At 47.1% G+C, this 14,119-nt stretch overlaps 1 protein-coding gene and 1 pseudogene across 2 annotated transcripts in view; one reads left to right on the top strand and one right to left on the bottom strand.

Moving 5' to 3' along the window:
- The window catches only part of MYH9 (myosin heavy chain 9), an 807,001-nt gene that overhangs the window by 527,963 nt on the left and 264,919 nt on the right, over positions 1 to 14,119 (bottom strand). The window lies entirely within an intron of this gene.
- LOC117355955 lies at positions 2,396 to 2,901 on the top strand (annotated as a pseudogene).

Below are 14,119 nucleotides of genomic sequence, written 5' to 3'. Positions count from 1 at the left end.
GGGCAGTGCACGGAAGTCAGGGGGGGGTGAACGGAGAGTCGGGACAGCGCACGGAGAGGCGGGGCAGTGCACGGAAGTCAGGGGGGGTGAACTGAGAGTCGGGACAGCGCACGGAAAGTCAGGGCAGTGCACGGAAGTCAGGGGGGGGGTGAACGGAGAGTCGGGACAGCGCACGGAGAGGCGGGGCAGTGCACGGAAGTCAGGGGGGGTGAACTGAGAGTCGGGACAGCGCACGGAGAGGCGGGGCAGTGCACGGAAGTCAGGGGGGTGAACGGAGAGTCGGGCAGCATGCGCGGTATAATCGTGAGCGCGTTATACCAAAGTTTTTGTGCTTATCATCGTGATTTCTGCGCGCTATACACGTGTGCGCGTTTTATACGGGTGCGTGTTATTTGCGTGAAAATACGGTAAATATTTCTTCAAAACAGAAAATTTAAAGATAGTACTGGAACAACCGACTACTTCAAGCCACCTCAACCAGACACAGGAGAACCCACTCACTATTCACACACCCACCAACCACAAATGGCAAACGAAGAAAACTATATGACAACCTAATGGCCACCAGAGCAGCAAAACTAGACAGACAAATCACCAATCTGCTGTCTTCGACCACAGACTACAAAACCTTCAAAAAAGAAACTAAAACTCTGCTCTTCAAAAAATACATAAAACCTATTTAATACGACCAGTTCCTTTCCAAGCTCCACCTACCACACTGTCTACTCCTATCAAATCTAAAATGTTCAAATTACCCAGCATGTATTACCTTAATTTCTTGACAATTCTTATGTAATCCGCCTTGAACTGCAAGGTAATGGCGGAATAAAAATCAGTAATGTAATGTTATAATTGCAGCAGCGCAAAGATTAAACTAAATCCAAAAGAGCACTGTTCCAAAGAATCCTTCAGGGACATTAAAATATTTTTCCACTGTTTGTATGACATTCGTTATTAGTTCCTGGAATCAACAACTGGTCAACATAATGACATCAGAGAATACCACGTGACAATATTAATTATGTAAGCTGACAATCCAACTCAATCAAGTAATTTTAGTCCATTCAATATAATCATTCAGACCCTGTGGTGCAACAGATTGAAGTTCAAACATCCAATGTTCTTTAAGTGTCAGGTGGGCAACCCACTCACTGATATGTGGGATGAATATGCTCAGTTATAAACTAGGACATTTGAGTAAATGTATGTTCACACTAAATAAAATTGATCACCATTGGAACCATCAAAGCCTGTGTTCAGATAACTGTGGTACTCAAACACAAAACACTTCCAGTAGTTTGTCCCATATACTAGAGAATGACATGGTGACAAAAATTCATCACTGTTCCCAACCTGCAGATAACCACGGAAACAATCCCATGTCATTCTTTAGTGTATCCTTAAACCCTACCTAGCATTTATTTATCTATTTATTCATAGATTTAGGCTTGGGAAATACAAGATAAATAGAAATATGACAAAAAACAGTAATAAAATTAGAAATTAAACAGCTCTTAATAAGAGACCATTTGGACCGATGATAGCTCGCATGTAGGCCAGTAAGCCTAGACAAGTTCAAGTGGCTACTGGCTGTGAGCACTTGAGATCCATTGTCTCTAATAAGAGCCTTCTTGAGATTAGTTTGCTCTGGCACTAGCCTATTTTTAGGCAATTCTTTAGTGTATCACACCAGCATTCTTCAATGAAAGGTTTGAGGGTCATTGGTTGTGCCCATTCATACTCTGATTCTACCCTCTCTCCTTAAATAATGACATGGATATGGTTTCCCACAGTTATCTGAGGAAATGGGAATGGTGATGGATTTTGTCACCATGTCATTCTCTACCACATACAATTGCAATAAGGACATATGGAAACACAACAAATGTGGAAGAATAAAGGTAAGATAGAAGACTATCACGGTAAGAACCTTTCTAGTAGAAGGGCATAATAGTCTGAACAGTAGAATTTATATATACCGTCAATACCTTGGGATATTTTTTTCAACACCACCATCATTCATCATTGAGGTATGGGAACACACATGTACGATGATGGTTCCCTTTATTTCATTTCATGGTCCTTGCGTTTAGCTTATGACCTAGATGGAGGAGCACTGAGTACATTGTATAAAAAGACACAACATAAAGCAACACACAAGGCTTTGAAAATGTTTTATTTATAGGTCAATATTTTTATACGATATAAAAAACAATATTCATCAAAAATATTCAGCATTATTATTTAGCAGTAGAATTTATATCCCATACTCATGAGTAACTGTAGAAGGCACCCAACGCTTCCTTTACCTCCTTGTTCCCGAGCAAAGCCCCTCTTCAGTTCGTAACAAAGCAATTTACAAACCCTAAATAGAAATAACAAGGGTAGCTTTTTTCTCTAAAGTGAAGGCCTAGGAGGGATGTCTGCTCTTCTCCTGGCTCACCGCTGTTCACTCGCGCCGGACTTTCCAATCCCCGTTGACGAATAAGTCAGTCAGGAAGCTGCTTCTCGGCCATGGCTTTTAAAGATACTGGCAAAGCACCTGTGGAACAAGAGGTTGCCATCCATCAGATTAGAATCACCCTGACAAGTCGCAATGAAAAGTCTCTTTGAGAAGGCTTGTGCTGATCCGAGGAGCCAAGGAAAAGAATCTAAAAGTGAAAGGACCTGTTCGCATGCCTACCAAGACTCTGCGTATCACTACCAGGAAGACTCCTTGTGGCGAAGGTTCCAAGACCTGGGATCAGTTCCAAATGCGCATTCACAAGCATTTGATTGATCTTCACAGTCCTTCTGAGATTGTCAAGCAAATCACTTCCATCAGCATTGAACCAGGTGTAGAAGTTGAAGTTACGATTGCTGATGCCTAAATTTGGTTTTCAGTTCAATAAAGGTTAACGTAAAAAAAAAAAAAAAAAAGAAACTACAAGGGTACAGGGAACTCCCCAACCAAATCAAATCGTTCTGCTCTGCAATGGGATTAACAATGAGAACACAGCAAAAAATAACCAGATAGAAGGTGGTAACCTACCTACTTGAGAGCAACCAGCCCTTAACATTTCTACAGCTCTCATGTGCTTCTTCTTCGAGGAGCATCATTACAATCTCATGCAGCTATACCATATCTATCCGTTAGTCAATTTCTTATTACTTGGCTGCCCAAAGACAAGCATCTGAAGACACAAGCATTTCTGAGATCTAAAGCAGGAGTACTGTCAGGGCAGGTTGCCCAAACTATTATGCCCTTCTACTAGAAAGAAGACTATCGAGGTAAGAACCTAATTTTCCCTTCTAGTGCAAAAGGCATAGTAGTCTGGCAAGTAGGGTTGTAATAAAGCAGTCCCCCCAAATCTATGGTGAGGTAGATGCGCCTGCTTCCAGGACTGAGGCACCAAAAGCACCATCTTTTCATGCTGCCATGTCCATTCTATTAAAAAACTTAGTAAAAGAATGGAACGGGGACCATGTAACTGCTCTACAGATCTCCAGTAGCACCATCTGGGATTCCGCCCATGAAGCCGCCACTCCTTCTGTGGAATGTGCTTTCAATGCAATTGGTAGCTGCTTACCACAACCAATATATGCCAAAATAATGGCCATGCAGAGCCATCTAGAAATAGCAATTTTAGAGGCTGACCTTCCTAGGTGGCTCAATTTATCAAAACAAAGATCTAATAGATAAAATTTGTTTGTCACATGTAAGTAACAGAATATAACTCTCTGAATGTTCAGCAATCCTAGAACTTTATTATGTTTGTTTTTCTCGGTAGCCTAGATCAGGAGTCAGATTTCCTGATTAATATGAAATGCTGAATATCTTTTGGTAGAAAGGATGAAACTATGCGAAAAGAGTCTCCAGTCTCCATCTCTCTCAGGAAAGGTTCTCTACATGAGTGTGCCTGAAACTCCAATATTCTTCTGGTTGAAGTGATGTCCACCAGAAAAATCATCCTGACAGGAAGAGACATCAGTGATGCCTGTTGTAAGGGTTCATACGAAGCTTTGCTAAGGGCACACAACACGATATTAAGCCTCCACACTGACCATAAGGTTGTTCAAACCTTTACCAAAGAGCATGTACCCCTTAAATGGCTATCTGCTCAACGTAGCCTTAGAGGCTAAATCCCCCACCCATTGTCTAATCCATAGTGTTCTTTGAGCAAAGATCGAGGCAGCCGGTACTCTGCTCATGTCCTGAAACATGTCATACAGGCAGTTTCTCAACTTCTTCAAGCCAAGTACCCCCTAAGCCAGGGGTGTCAAAGTTTCTCCTCGAGGGCCATAATCCAGTAAGATTTTCAAGATTTCCCAAATGAATATGCATGAGATCTATTAGCATACAATGAAAGGAGTGCATGCAAATAGATCTCATGCATATTCATTATGGAAATCCTGAAAACTCAACTAGATTGTGACCCTAAGCCTAACAAATACCAACCGAGTACCCCCGCCCAAGTTCCACCCAAGACCCCACCCCCATAGAGCAATTACTTACCGTAACAGGTGGTATCCAGAGATAGCAGGCAGATATTCTTACATGTGGGTGACGTCATCCACGGAGCCCCGATGCGGACAGCCTCACAAGCAGACTTGCTTGTAAAAATTTAAGAAAGTTTGTGACCGCTGCACCGAGCATGTGCGAGTGCCTTCATGCCCGATGTAGGGCGCACTCAGTTCAGATAGCTAGCTAAGAAGCCAACCAGGGGAGGTGAGTGAGTTGTAAGAATATCTGCCTGCTGTCCCTGGATAAAGCACAGTTACTTACCGTAACAGGTGTTATCCAGGGACAGCAGGCAGATATTCTTAACGTATGGGTGACGTCACCGACGGAGCCCCGGTACGGACCTTTTTAACTAGAAAGTTCTAGTTGGCCGCACCGCGCATGCGCGAGTGCCTTCCCGCCCGACGGAGGAGTGCGTGGTCTCCAGTTAGGATAAGCCAGCTAAGAAGCCAACCCGGGGAGGTGGGTGGGTCGTAAGAATATCTGCCTGCTGTCCCTGGATAACACCTGTTACGGTAAGTAACTGTGCTTTATCCCAGGACAAGCAGGCAGCATATTCTTAACGTATGGGTGACCTCCAAGCTAACAAAGAGGGAGGAGGGATGGTTGGCCATTAGGAAAATAAATTTTGTAACACAGATTGACCAAAGTGCCCATCCCGTCTGGAGAAGGTATCCAGACAGTAGTGAGTAGTGAATGTGTGAACTGAAGACCAAGTGGCCGCCTTGCAGATTTCCTCAATAGGCGTGGAACGGAGGAAAGCCACAGAAGCAGCCATAGCCCTGACTTTATGGGCCGTGACAGCTCCTTCCAGTGACAGGCCGGCCCGAGCATAACAGAACGCAATACAGGCAGCAAGCCAATTGGACAGCGTTCGTTTAGACACAGGGTGACCTAGACGGTTAGGATCGAAGGTCAGAAAGAGTTGAGGAGAGGAGCGGTGAGCCCTGGTACGGTCAAGGTAGTACGCCAGGGCACGCTTACAATCCAGCGTGTGAAGAGGCTGTTCCCCAGGATGAGAATGGGGTTTTGGGAAGAAGACAGGTAGCACGATGGACTGGTTGAGGTGAAAGGCTGAAACCACCTTAGGAAGGAATTTAGGATGGGTACGCAGAACCACCTTGTCATGGTGAAAAACAGTGAACGGTGGATCGGCGACCAGTGCATGTAGCTCACTAACCCTCCTGGCAGAGGTGATGGCAATGAGGAAAAGCACCTTCCATGTGAGAAGTTTGAGCGAGGTAGTAGCAAGAGGCTCAAAAGGAGGTTTCATGAGGGCTGACAAAACCACATTGAGGTCCCAGACGACCGGGGGAGGCTGAAGAGGTGGTTTGATATTGAAGAGGCCTCTCATGAACCGGGAAACCAGAGGATGAGCCGTGAGGGGTTTTCCGAGGATAGGCTCGTGAAAAGCAGTGATGGCACTGAGGTGGACTCTGATCGAGGTAGACTTGAGACCAGCGTTAGACAGAGAGAGCAAATAGTCCAGTACGGTTTCCACCGCTAATGAGGTGGGATTGTGATGATGCAGGAGGCACCAAGAGGAGAACCGGGTCCATTTCTGATGGTAACATTGGAGTGTGGAGGGTTTCCTGGAGGCATCCAAAATGCGACGGACAGGCTGAGACAGGCTTTCTGGAGAGGTCAGCCCGAGAGAAACCAAGCTGTCAGGTGGAGGGAAGACAGATTGGGATGTAGCAGAGACTGATGTTGCTGCGTAAGCAGAGAAGGAAATACAGGAAGAGGAATGGGCTCCCTGGAGCTGAGTTGAAGCAGGAGGGAGAACCAGTGTTGTCTGGGCCACCGAGGGGCGATGAGAATCATGGTGGCCCTGTCCTTGCGGAGTTTGAACAGGGTCCGCAACATCAGAGGAAGTGGAGGGAAGGCATAGAGGAACCGATCCGTCCAGTCGAGTAGGAATGCATCCGGTGCCAGACGATGTGGAGAGAAGAGTCTGGAACAGAACTGGGGCAGCTGATGGTTGTGAGGAGCTGCAAAGAGGTCCACCTGCGGAGTGCCCCAGCGAGCAAAGATGGAGTGGAGAGTGGGAGGATCCAGGGTCCACTCGTGAGGTTGAAGGATGCGGCTGAGCTGGTCGGCCAGGGAGTTCTGTTTGCCCTGGATATAGACCGCTTTGAGATAAAGATTGTGGGCTGTGGCCCAGGTCCAAATTCGGAGGGCCTCCTGACAAAGGAGACGAGATCCGGTGCCGCCTTGCTTGTTGATGTAGTACATGGCGACTTGGTTGTCCGTGCACAGGAGAAGAACCTGAGGATAGAGAAGGTGCTGGAAGGCCTTGAGAGCATAAAACATGGCTCTGAGTTCCAGGAAATTGATGTGATGTTGACGCTCCTGAGGGGTCCAGAGTCCCTGGGTGCGTAGATCCCCTATGTGAGCTCCCCATGCATAGGGGGAGGCATCTGTGGTGATGATCATGGAATGAGGGGGTGGATGAAAAAGGAGGCCCCTGGAAAGATTTGAGGAGTTCAACCACCATTGAAGAGATCGCTGAAGAAACGATGTCACAGAGATGGGATGAGAAAGAGGATCCCTGGTCTGTGACCATTGGTTGGCGAGGGTCCATTGCGGTATCCTCAGATGGAGTCGCGCCAGAGGAACCACATGGACTGTCGAGGCCATGTGACCCAGAAGAATCATCATCTGGCGAGCAGGGATGGATGGTTGGAGGAGCACCTGTCGACAGATGTGAAGCAGTGTCCAGTGCCGGTCGGCAGGAAGGAACGCTCTCATGACGTTGGTATCGAGAAGTGCTCCGATGAACTGAAGGCGCTGCGTGGGAAGCAGATGCGACTTGGGATAATTGATCTCGAACCCCAAGAGATGGAGGAAAGAGATGGTGTGGTGAGTTGATTGCAGCACAAGTGGAGAGGTTGTTGCTTTCACCAACCAATCGTCCAAGTAGGGGAACACTTGTAGGTTGTGGGACCTGAGACAGGCCGCTACCACAATCAGGCACTTGGTGAACACCCTGGGTGATGATGCGAGACCAAAGGGTAGCACTTTGTACTGATAGTGGTGATTCAGTATCTGGAATCGGAGGTAGCGACGTGAAGCCTGATGGATTGGGATGTGAGTGTAGGCCTCCTTGAGGTCCAGGGAACATAGCCAGTCGTGTTGAGACAGAAGAGGATAAAGTGTGGCAAGGGAGAGCATCCTGAACTTTTCCTTGACCAAACACTTGTTGAGGTTCCTGAGGTCGAGGATAGGACGAAGATCCCCTGTTTTCTTGGGTACCAAGAAGTAGCGGGAGTAAAATCCCTGACCTCTTTGGTCTGGTGGAACTTCTTCGATGGCATTGAGAAGGAGGAGGGATTGGACCTCCCTGAGGAGGAGTGGAGTTTGGGAGGAGTGAGAAGCAGACTCTACGGGAGGATGGTCTGCAGGAAGAGTCTGGAACCTTAGTGAGTATCCGTGACGGATGATGTTTAGAACCCACAGGTCTGATGTGATGGCCTCCCAGCGTCGTAGAAAGATGGTGAGGCGGCCCCCGATAGGTTGAGGCAGAGGCAGCGAGGGTTGGAGACTGGCTATGCCCTGGAGAAAGGAGTCAAAAGGGCTGAGGAGGCTTAGTTTGAGGGAGAGGCTTGGCCGTCTGGTGAGATTGCGAGCGAGCCTGAGAGTGTTGTTGTTGTTGTTGGCGAGGCCGACGAGATTGCTGTTGAGGAGGATTAAGTGGCCTAGCAGAAAAACGACGTTGGTAAGAGGACTGAGGTCTGTATGGTCGTGTTGGCGGAGTCTTCTTTTTAGGCTTAATGAGGGTGTCCCATCTCGTCTCATGAGCCGAAAGTTTTTGTGTCGTGGTATCCAGAGACTCCCCAAAAAGTTCATCACCAAGACAGGGCGCGTTGGCAAGGCGGTCTTGGTGGTTCACATCAAGGTCAGATACCCTCAGCCAGGCAAGGCGTCGCATGGCCACTGCCAGAGCAGAGGCTCGGGAGGAGAGCTCGAAAGAGTCATAGATTGAGCGTACCATGAATTTCCTAAGCTGAAGGAGGGTGGAAATTTGTTGCTGAAACAATGGAGCCTTGCGTTCAGGAATATACTTTTGTAGAGCAGAAAGTTGTTGTACCAGATATTTCATGTAAAAAGAAAAATGAAATGAGTAATTGTTGGCTCTGCTAGCCAGCATGGCATTCTGGTACAGGCGCTTTCCAAATTTGTCCATTGTTTTACCCTCTCTGCCAGGAGGGGTGGAAGCATAGACACTGGAACCATGAGATTTTTTGAGAGTGGATTCTACCAGGAGGCTCTCATGTGGCAACTGGGGTTTATCAAATCCTGGGATAGGGATGACCCGGTATAAACTGTCCAGTTTCTTAGGGGCACCTGGAACAGTAAGGGGATTCTCCAAATTTTTATAAAACGTCTCCCGTAGAATATCATGGACGGGAAGTTTGAGAAACTCCTTGGGGGGTTGATCGAAGTCCAAGGCTTCTAGAAAGGCCTGGGACTTCTTGGAGTCGGACTCAAGTGGGATGGAGAGAGCCGCAGACATCTCCCGAAGGAATTTCGTAAATGAGGACTGCTCGGGTTTGGAGGTGGATTCAGCCATGGATGGTTCCTCATCAGTGGAAGAGGCATCCTCCTCGGTACCGAGTGGGGATTGCTCCCATAAGTCTGGGTCCCTGATGGCCGGTTCAGTATGGCGGGTTTTAGAAAGGGACTTGCCAGATCTCATGGATACGGTGCCGGGAGATGAAGACCGGTGCCGATCTCTGTCCCGGGAGGAGTGGTGCCGATCCCGGTCCCGAGACGATCGATGTCGATCCTGGGGCCGGGAGGGGTCCTCCGCCGCGCAGGTCTGGAGTGTAGGCTGGGCCGATAAGACCGGCATGGAAGTGTTCATCGGTACCGAGGGGGTGGCCACTGGCGTAGTGGTGCGAGGCTCGGGCCGGACCGGTACCGGAAGGAGTGGTGCCAGCAGGGTTGGAAGCAGTTCCTGAAGCTGGTGCTGTAGCTGCTCCTGCAATTTGGTCTGGAGGATGGCCGAGATACGGTCCTCCAATGGGGGCACCGGTACCGTTTTACTTTTCTTCGGTACCATAGGTGCTGCTCTACGCTCCGGCGATGAGGAGGCCGATGAAGAGGCACTCACCGTTATCGGAGCGGAGCGCTTACAGGACTTGCGGGACGTCGGAAGGATCGGTGTCACCGCCGTGGCTGGAGGGCGCTCGAGGGAAGTGGAAGGCTTCTTAGCCGGCTTACCTGGCGCTATCGACCCCGCAGAAGGATCAGGTGGTGTCGATGTTGACGGTGCCGATTTCGGCGGTGCCGTCGACGTCGGGGTCGGATCCATAGCAGAACCGGTGCCGAAGAGGAGATTCTGCTGGATTTGTCTATTTTTAAGTGTGCGTTTTTGGAGAGTCGCGCAGCGGGTGCAGGTGTCAGCCCGATGTTCCGGACCCAAGCACTGTAGGCACCAGTTGTGTGGGTCCGAAAGGGAAATCGGGCGTGCACACCGCTGGCACTTCTTAAAACCCGGCTGGGGGGGCATGAAGGGAAATACGGCCTCCGCGAAATCAAAGCCGGAGGCTTGTATGATGGCAACAGGCCCCGCCGGGGCCGGTTGAAAAATAAAGGAAAAAAGAAAGTTTTTTTTTTTTTTTTTTATCAATTAGAAAGAAAACAGAAACCCGAAGGGAAAAAGTAGAAAAAAAATCAGAAATAACGCGAGCGGGAAGGCAAAAAAGGAGTGTTCAACGGCCGTTGAAACCACATGCGTCTTCTTCGCTCCGCGGAAACGAAGAAACTGGAGACCACGCACTCCTCCGTCGGGCGGGAAGGCACTCGCGCATGCGCGGTGCGGCCAACTAGAACTTTCTAGTTAAAAAGGTCCGTACCGGGGCTCCGTCGGTGACGTCACCCATACGTTAAGAATATGCTGCCTGCTTGTCCTGGGATAACACATGTTACAGTAAGTAACTGTGCTTTATCCCAGGACAAATAGGCAGCATATTCTCACATGTCGAGGCACTCGCAAAGGATCTACTCCTTACATAGAGGCCAAACCAGACACTTGCAAAGACTGTGCTCCTTGCATAGATGCCAGACCAGACACTCAAAGACTCTGCTCCCTGAATAGAGTGTAAAGGTTCAGCTCGAGGCAAAGGTAGACTCATGGGAGTCTGCAGGTTGCCCAGACTGGATTAGAGAAGAGTGTCAGCCCAAATTTGGTCAGTAACTGAACAAATTGCTTCTCTAACATGGTCTGGAAAGAAGCTGGCAAAGATGGATCCGTGTCTGAAACCGGACCACTTGCTGCGGCTATAGGCTCCAAGGTGGCAATGGAAATGTGCTTCTACTTAGAAGTCTTGGAAAGCTTGAGGACTACTGCCGGAACTTTCTGCTAAGCTATCTGACCTGAGGATTCAGGGGAAGATACAGCAGGTTTACTCGAGGAAATAGATGTCCCAAACGAGGAAGGTCTGATGAGACTTGAGGTCGGAGTCATAGAAGCAGGAGAACCCTCGGTGAAAGGTGGAACCAAGGCTGCGGTCGAAGTCGAGGGTATGACTGAAGAGTCCATCCCAAAAAGTTTCTCCACTTAAATCTGACGACGTTTAAGGGCTCGAGGTTGAAGAATAGCACAGCGCTTGCACACGAAACTGATTTATAATAAATACAAGAAAATTTGAACAGAATTCTCGACTATCGGCAACCAATGAAGTTTCAAATAAAAAGGAGTGATATGCTCCCATTTTTTTAAAACCAAAAATTAGGCGAACAGTAGTATTTTGAATTACTCTCAATTTTTTGAAAATTTTCTTGTAAGCACCTAGATGTTACAATAATCGAGAATACTTAAGATAAAAGACTGTACCAGTAAACAAAAGGAAGTTTTGTCGAAATACTTCTTAATGGTACAAAGCTTCCAAAGCACAGATACATTTCTTAAACAATAAATCCAATGTGAGATGTTTATCCAGAGACACATCCAATATTTTTATGGATTGTTCTATTTTATGTTTAAATTATTTATTGATTTTCAAATCATATAATCAAGAATACCTTGTACAGAAAGCAAATTAGCAATTCTACATAAAGCAAGAAACATTCCAATAACATTAAATCCTATATTAACTAAAATGCTCAAGTCCTCAAATTTAGATCCAAGATTCCTTATAAAATAAAACCAAAATTAAAGAATTGAACTTAATGTACACTCTTTCATAAAGTTAGCTGGAAGGCTGATTGCTGGGATTAACCAATAGTCATAGAGCTTATGATTTTTCTACCTCCAATCGGGAGAGCGCTAAAAAAGAAGTCAACTGATTAGGCTCAAAGAAAACATATTTAACTGATCGGTGATGCACTATACATTTACAAGGGTGTCGCAAATAAAAAGTAGCACCCAAAGATATAACACCTGGCTTCAACAAAAGAAATTCACGGCGACGCCTTTGCGTCTCTCGTGATAAATCAGGAAATACCTGCACTTTACAACCCATAAATTCTTTCTGTCTATTTTTAAAGAACAGTTTTAACAACCATACTTTATCAATAGAGAGAGCTACTGTTATAATCAGAGTACTCGATTCTACAACCTCTTTATCTGATTTTTCCAATAACTCTGATACATCCAATAGTCCTTGATCCGACGGCTTTTTTGGTAATTTAGTCTTATTAGGTAAATAATAGACTCGTGATAAAGGAGGTAATGAATCTTCTGAGGCCCCCAAAACTTCAAGAAAATATCTTTTAAACATTTCTCTAGGAGGTGTCAGTGGAAGCTTAGGAAAATTAATAATTCTTAAGTTATTGTATCTAGAGTTATTTTCTAAGTTCTCCATTTTTCTTCTAAGATTGATATTGTCTTTCATTAAAGATTCCTGTAATTGTTTGGATGATTTAATGTCTTGTTCAAACTTTTGAACAGAGGAATTAGAGGCAGTCATATCTTTTCTCAGTTCTTTAAGTTCAGTAGAATGTTGAGATAATTTCCCCTCAATTAACTGAAGTTTGGGACTTATGGTCTTCACTAGTCCGGCCATAAGATCCCATAGTGAGTCCAGAGTTACTTCTGAGGGTTTTTCCAGAGAAATTACAGGTAAAGAAAAGTCATAGTGCTCACCGTCCAGTTGAATAACTTGACGCTGTCCCTGAAGGTTAACTCGCCTCTCAGATGATTCCCCCTCAGCTTCTTCAAAGGAGCTCTTATCCATAGGAGCTCCTGTCAGCAGGCTCTGTGATGGACTACTTGCCTCAGGGGAAGACAAGACCCCGACCTCCGGGGTTACCTTACCCCTTGGTGAGCTGCTTAGCTGAGGTTGTGGGGGCGGCGCCCTAACGTCGGGGCTCAAAGATGTCTCCAATCCCGGAGGAATCTCCACGGCCTCACTGACGCCGCTACTCCTCTGCGGGCCTCCCTCCGACGCCGAAAAAATACCCTGCATCCGCCTGATGAGTTCCCCGATGTCACCAGCCGCGGGGGTGGCCATGGGCCGCGAGGCACCAGCGGTGCTACGGCCCCTCCGTTTAGGCATCGGGTAAGTAAAAGAACCACTTGTAACTTGTTTGAAAATTGTTTGAAGAAAAATCTTCAGAGCGGCATCTCAGCGCGTCCAGCCAGACGCCATCTTGGATCTCATGGATTGTTCTATTTTATAGTCCAACCCATTCACGTGTATTGTTGTTTCTTTAATCTTATCGTTGGGAATTGCTAAAAAAATTAAAAATTCAGATCACGTGATGCTGTGAGCTGGTCGGCTGCGAGTATCGATCGGCTCCGGCTCCCTGCCCCTCATCCGGCTTAAAAATCACACCTACACACGAGTGGATTTACCCCCTTTTGCCTGCAATGGACCATTAAATATATGGACAGATACCTAACTTCACCGGGGGCACGAATGGCATCAAAATCGGCGAAAAAGGACCGCGAAAAATGCGGCCCGGGGAGGACAAAATGGCGGCCGCGCCTCGTGCTGAGGCGGCAGCGACGTTCACCCCCGAGATGCTCACGGAGCTGCAACACGTTATTTTACAGGCACTGGGGCCGAGGATGAAGCTTATTTCCACACAGTTGACAAAGCTGGAGTCCTTACTGGAAGACAATTCCACAAGGGTGACTGAATTGGAAACGCAGCTACGCTCTTGTCAAGATAAGCTTGAGGATTTGGAGAACCGTTCTCGCCGTGGGAACCTGCGCTTCATTGGACTACCTGAAACCATATCCGACACAGTGCTATTTTCAGTGGTGGAATCCTGGCTGGCCAGTGAGCTCCCCATGCCATCTTCCCTGGGCCCTGCTCGCTTTGAGAGGGTACATAGGGTGGGTCCTAAAGTGGGACCGGAACAAAGACCCAGAGTTGTCAATGGAAAATTACACAATTTTCGTCATAAAGTGGAGCTGTTGAGAGCCTTTCGTGCCCGACGAGAGCCTCTGACCTATGAAACCTTACCGGTGCGCATTGGTCAGGATTACTCCGCTGCGCTGACTGACCGGCGCAAAGTCTTTCACCCCCTATGCGCTAAGTTGGTGGAACAAAAGAGGCGATTTATGTTTCTTTATCCTGCTGTACTGAAAATACACCAAAATGGGAAATGGCATGTGTTTGATTCTGCAGATTCAGCAGGGGAGTTCATTAATCGTGCTGAGTC

Source organism: Geotrypetes seraphini, chromosome 2 (assembly GCF_902459505.1).
Source record: "Geotrypetes seraphini chromosome 2, aGeoSer1.1, whole genome shotgun sequence".
NCBI classification, from domain to species: domain Eukaryota; kingdom Metazoa; phylum Chordata; class Amphibia; order Gymnophiona; family Dermophiidae; genus Geotrypetes; species Geotrypetes seraphini.
The sequence above is the reverse complement of the archived record's forward strand: the minus strand, read 5'-3'. Positions and strand labels throughout refer to the sequence as shown.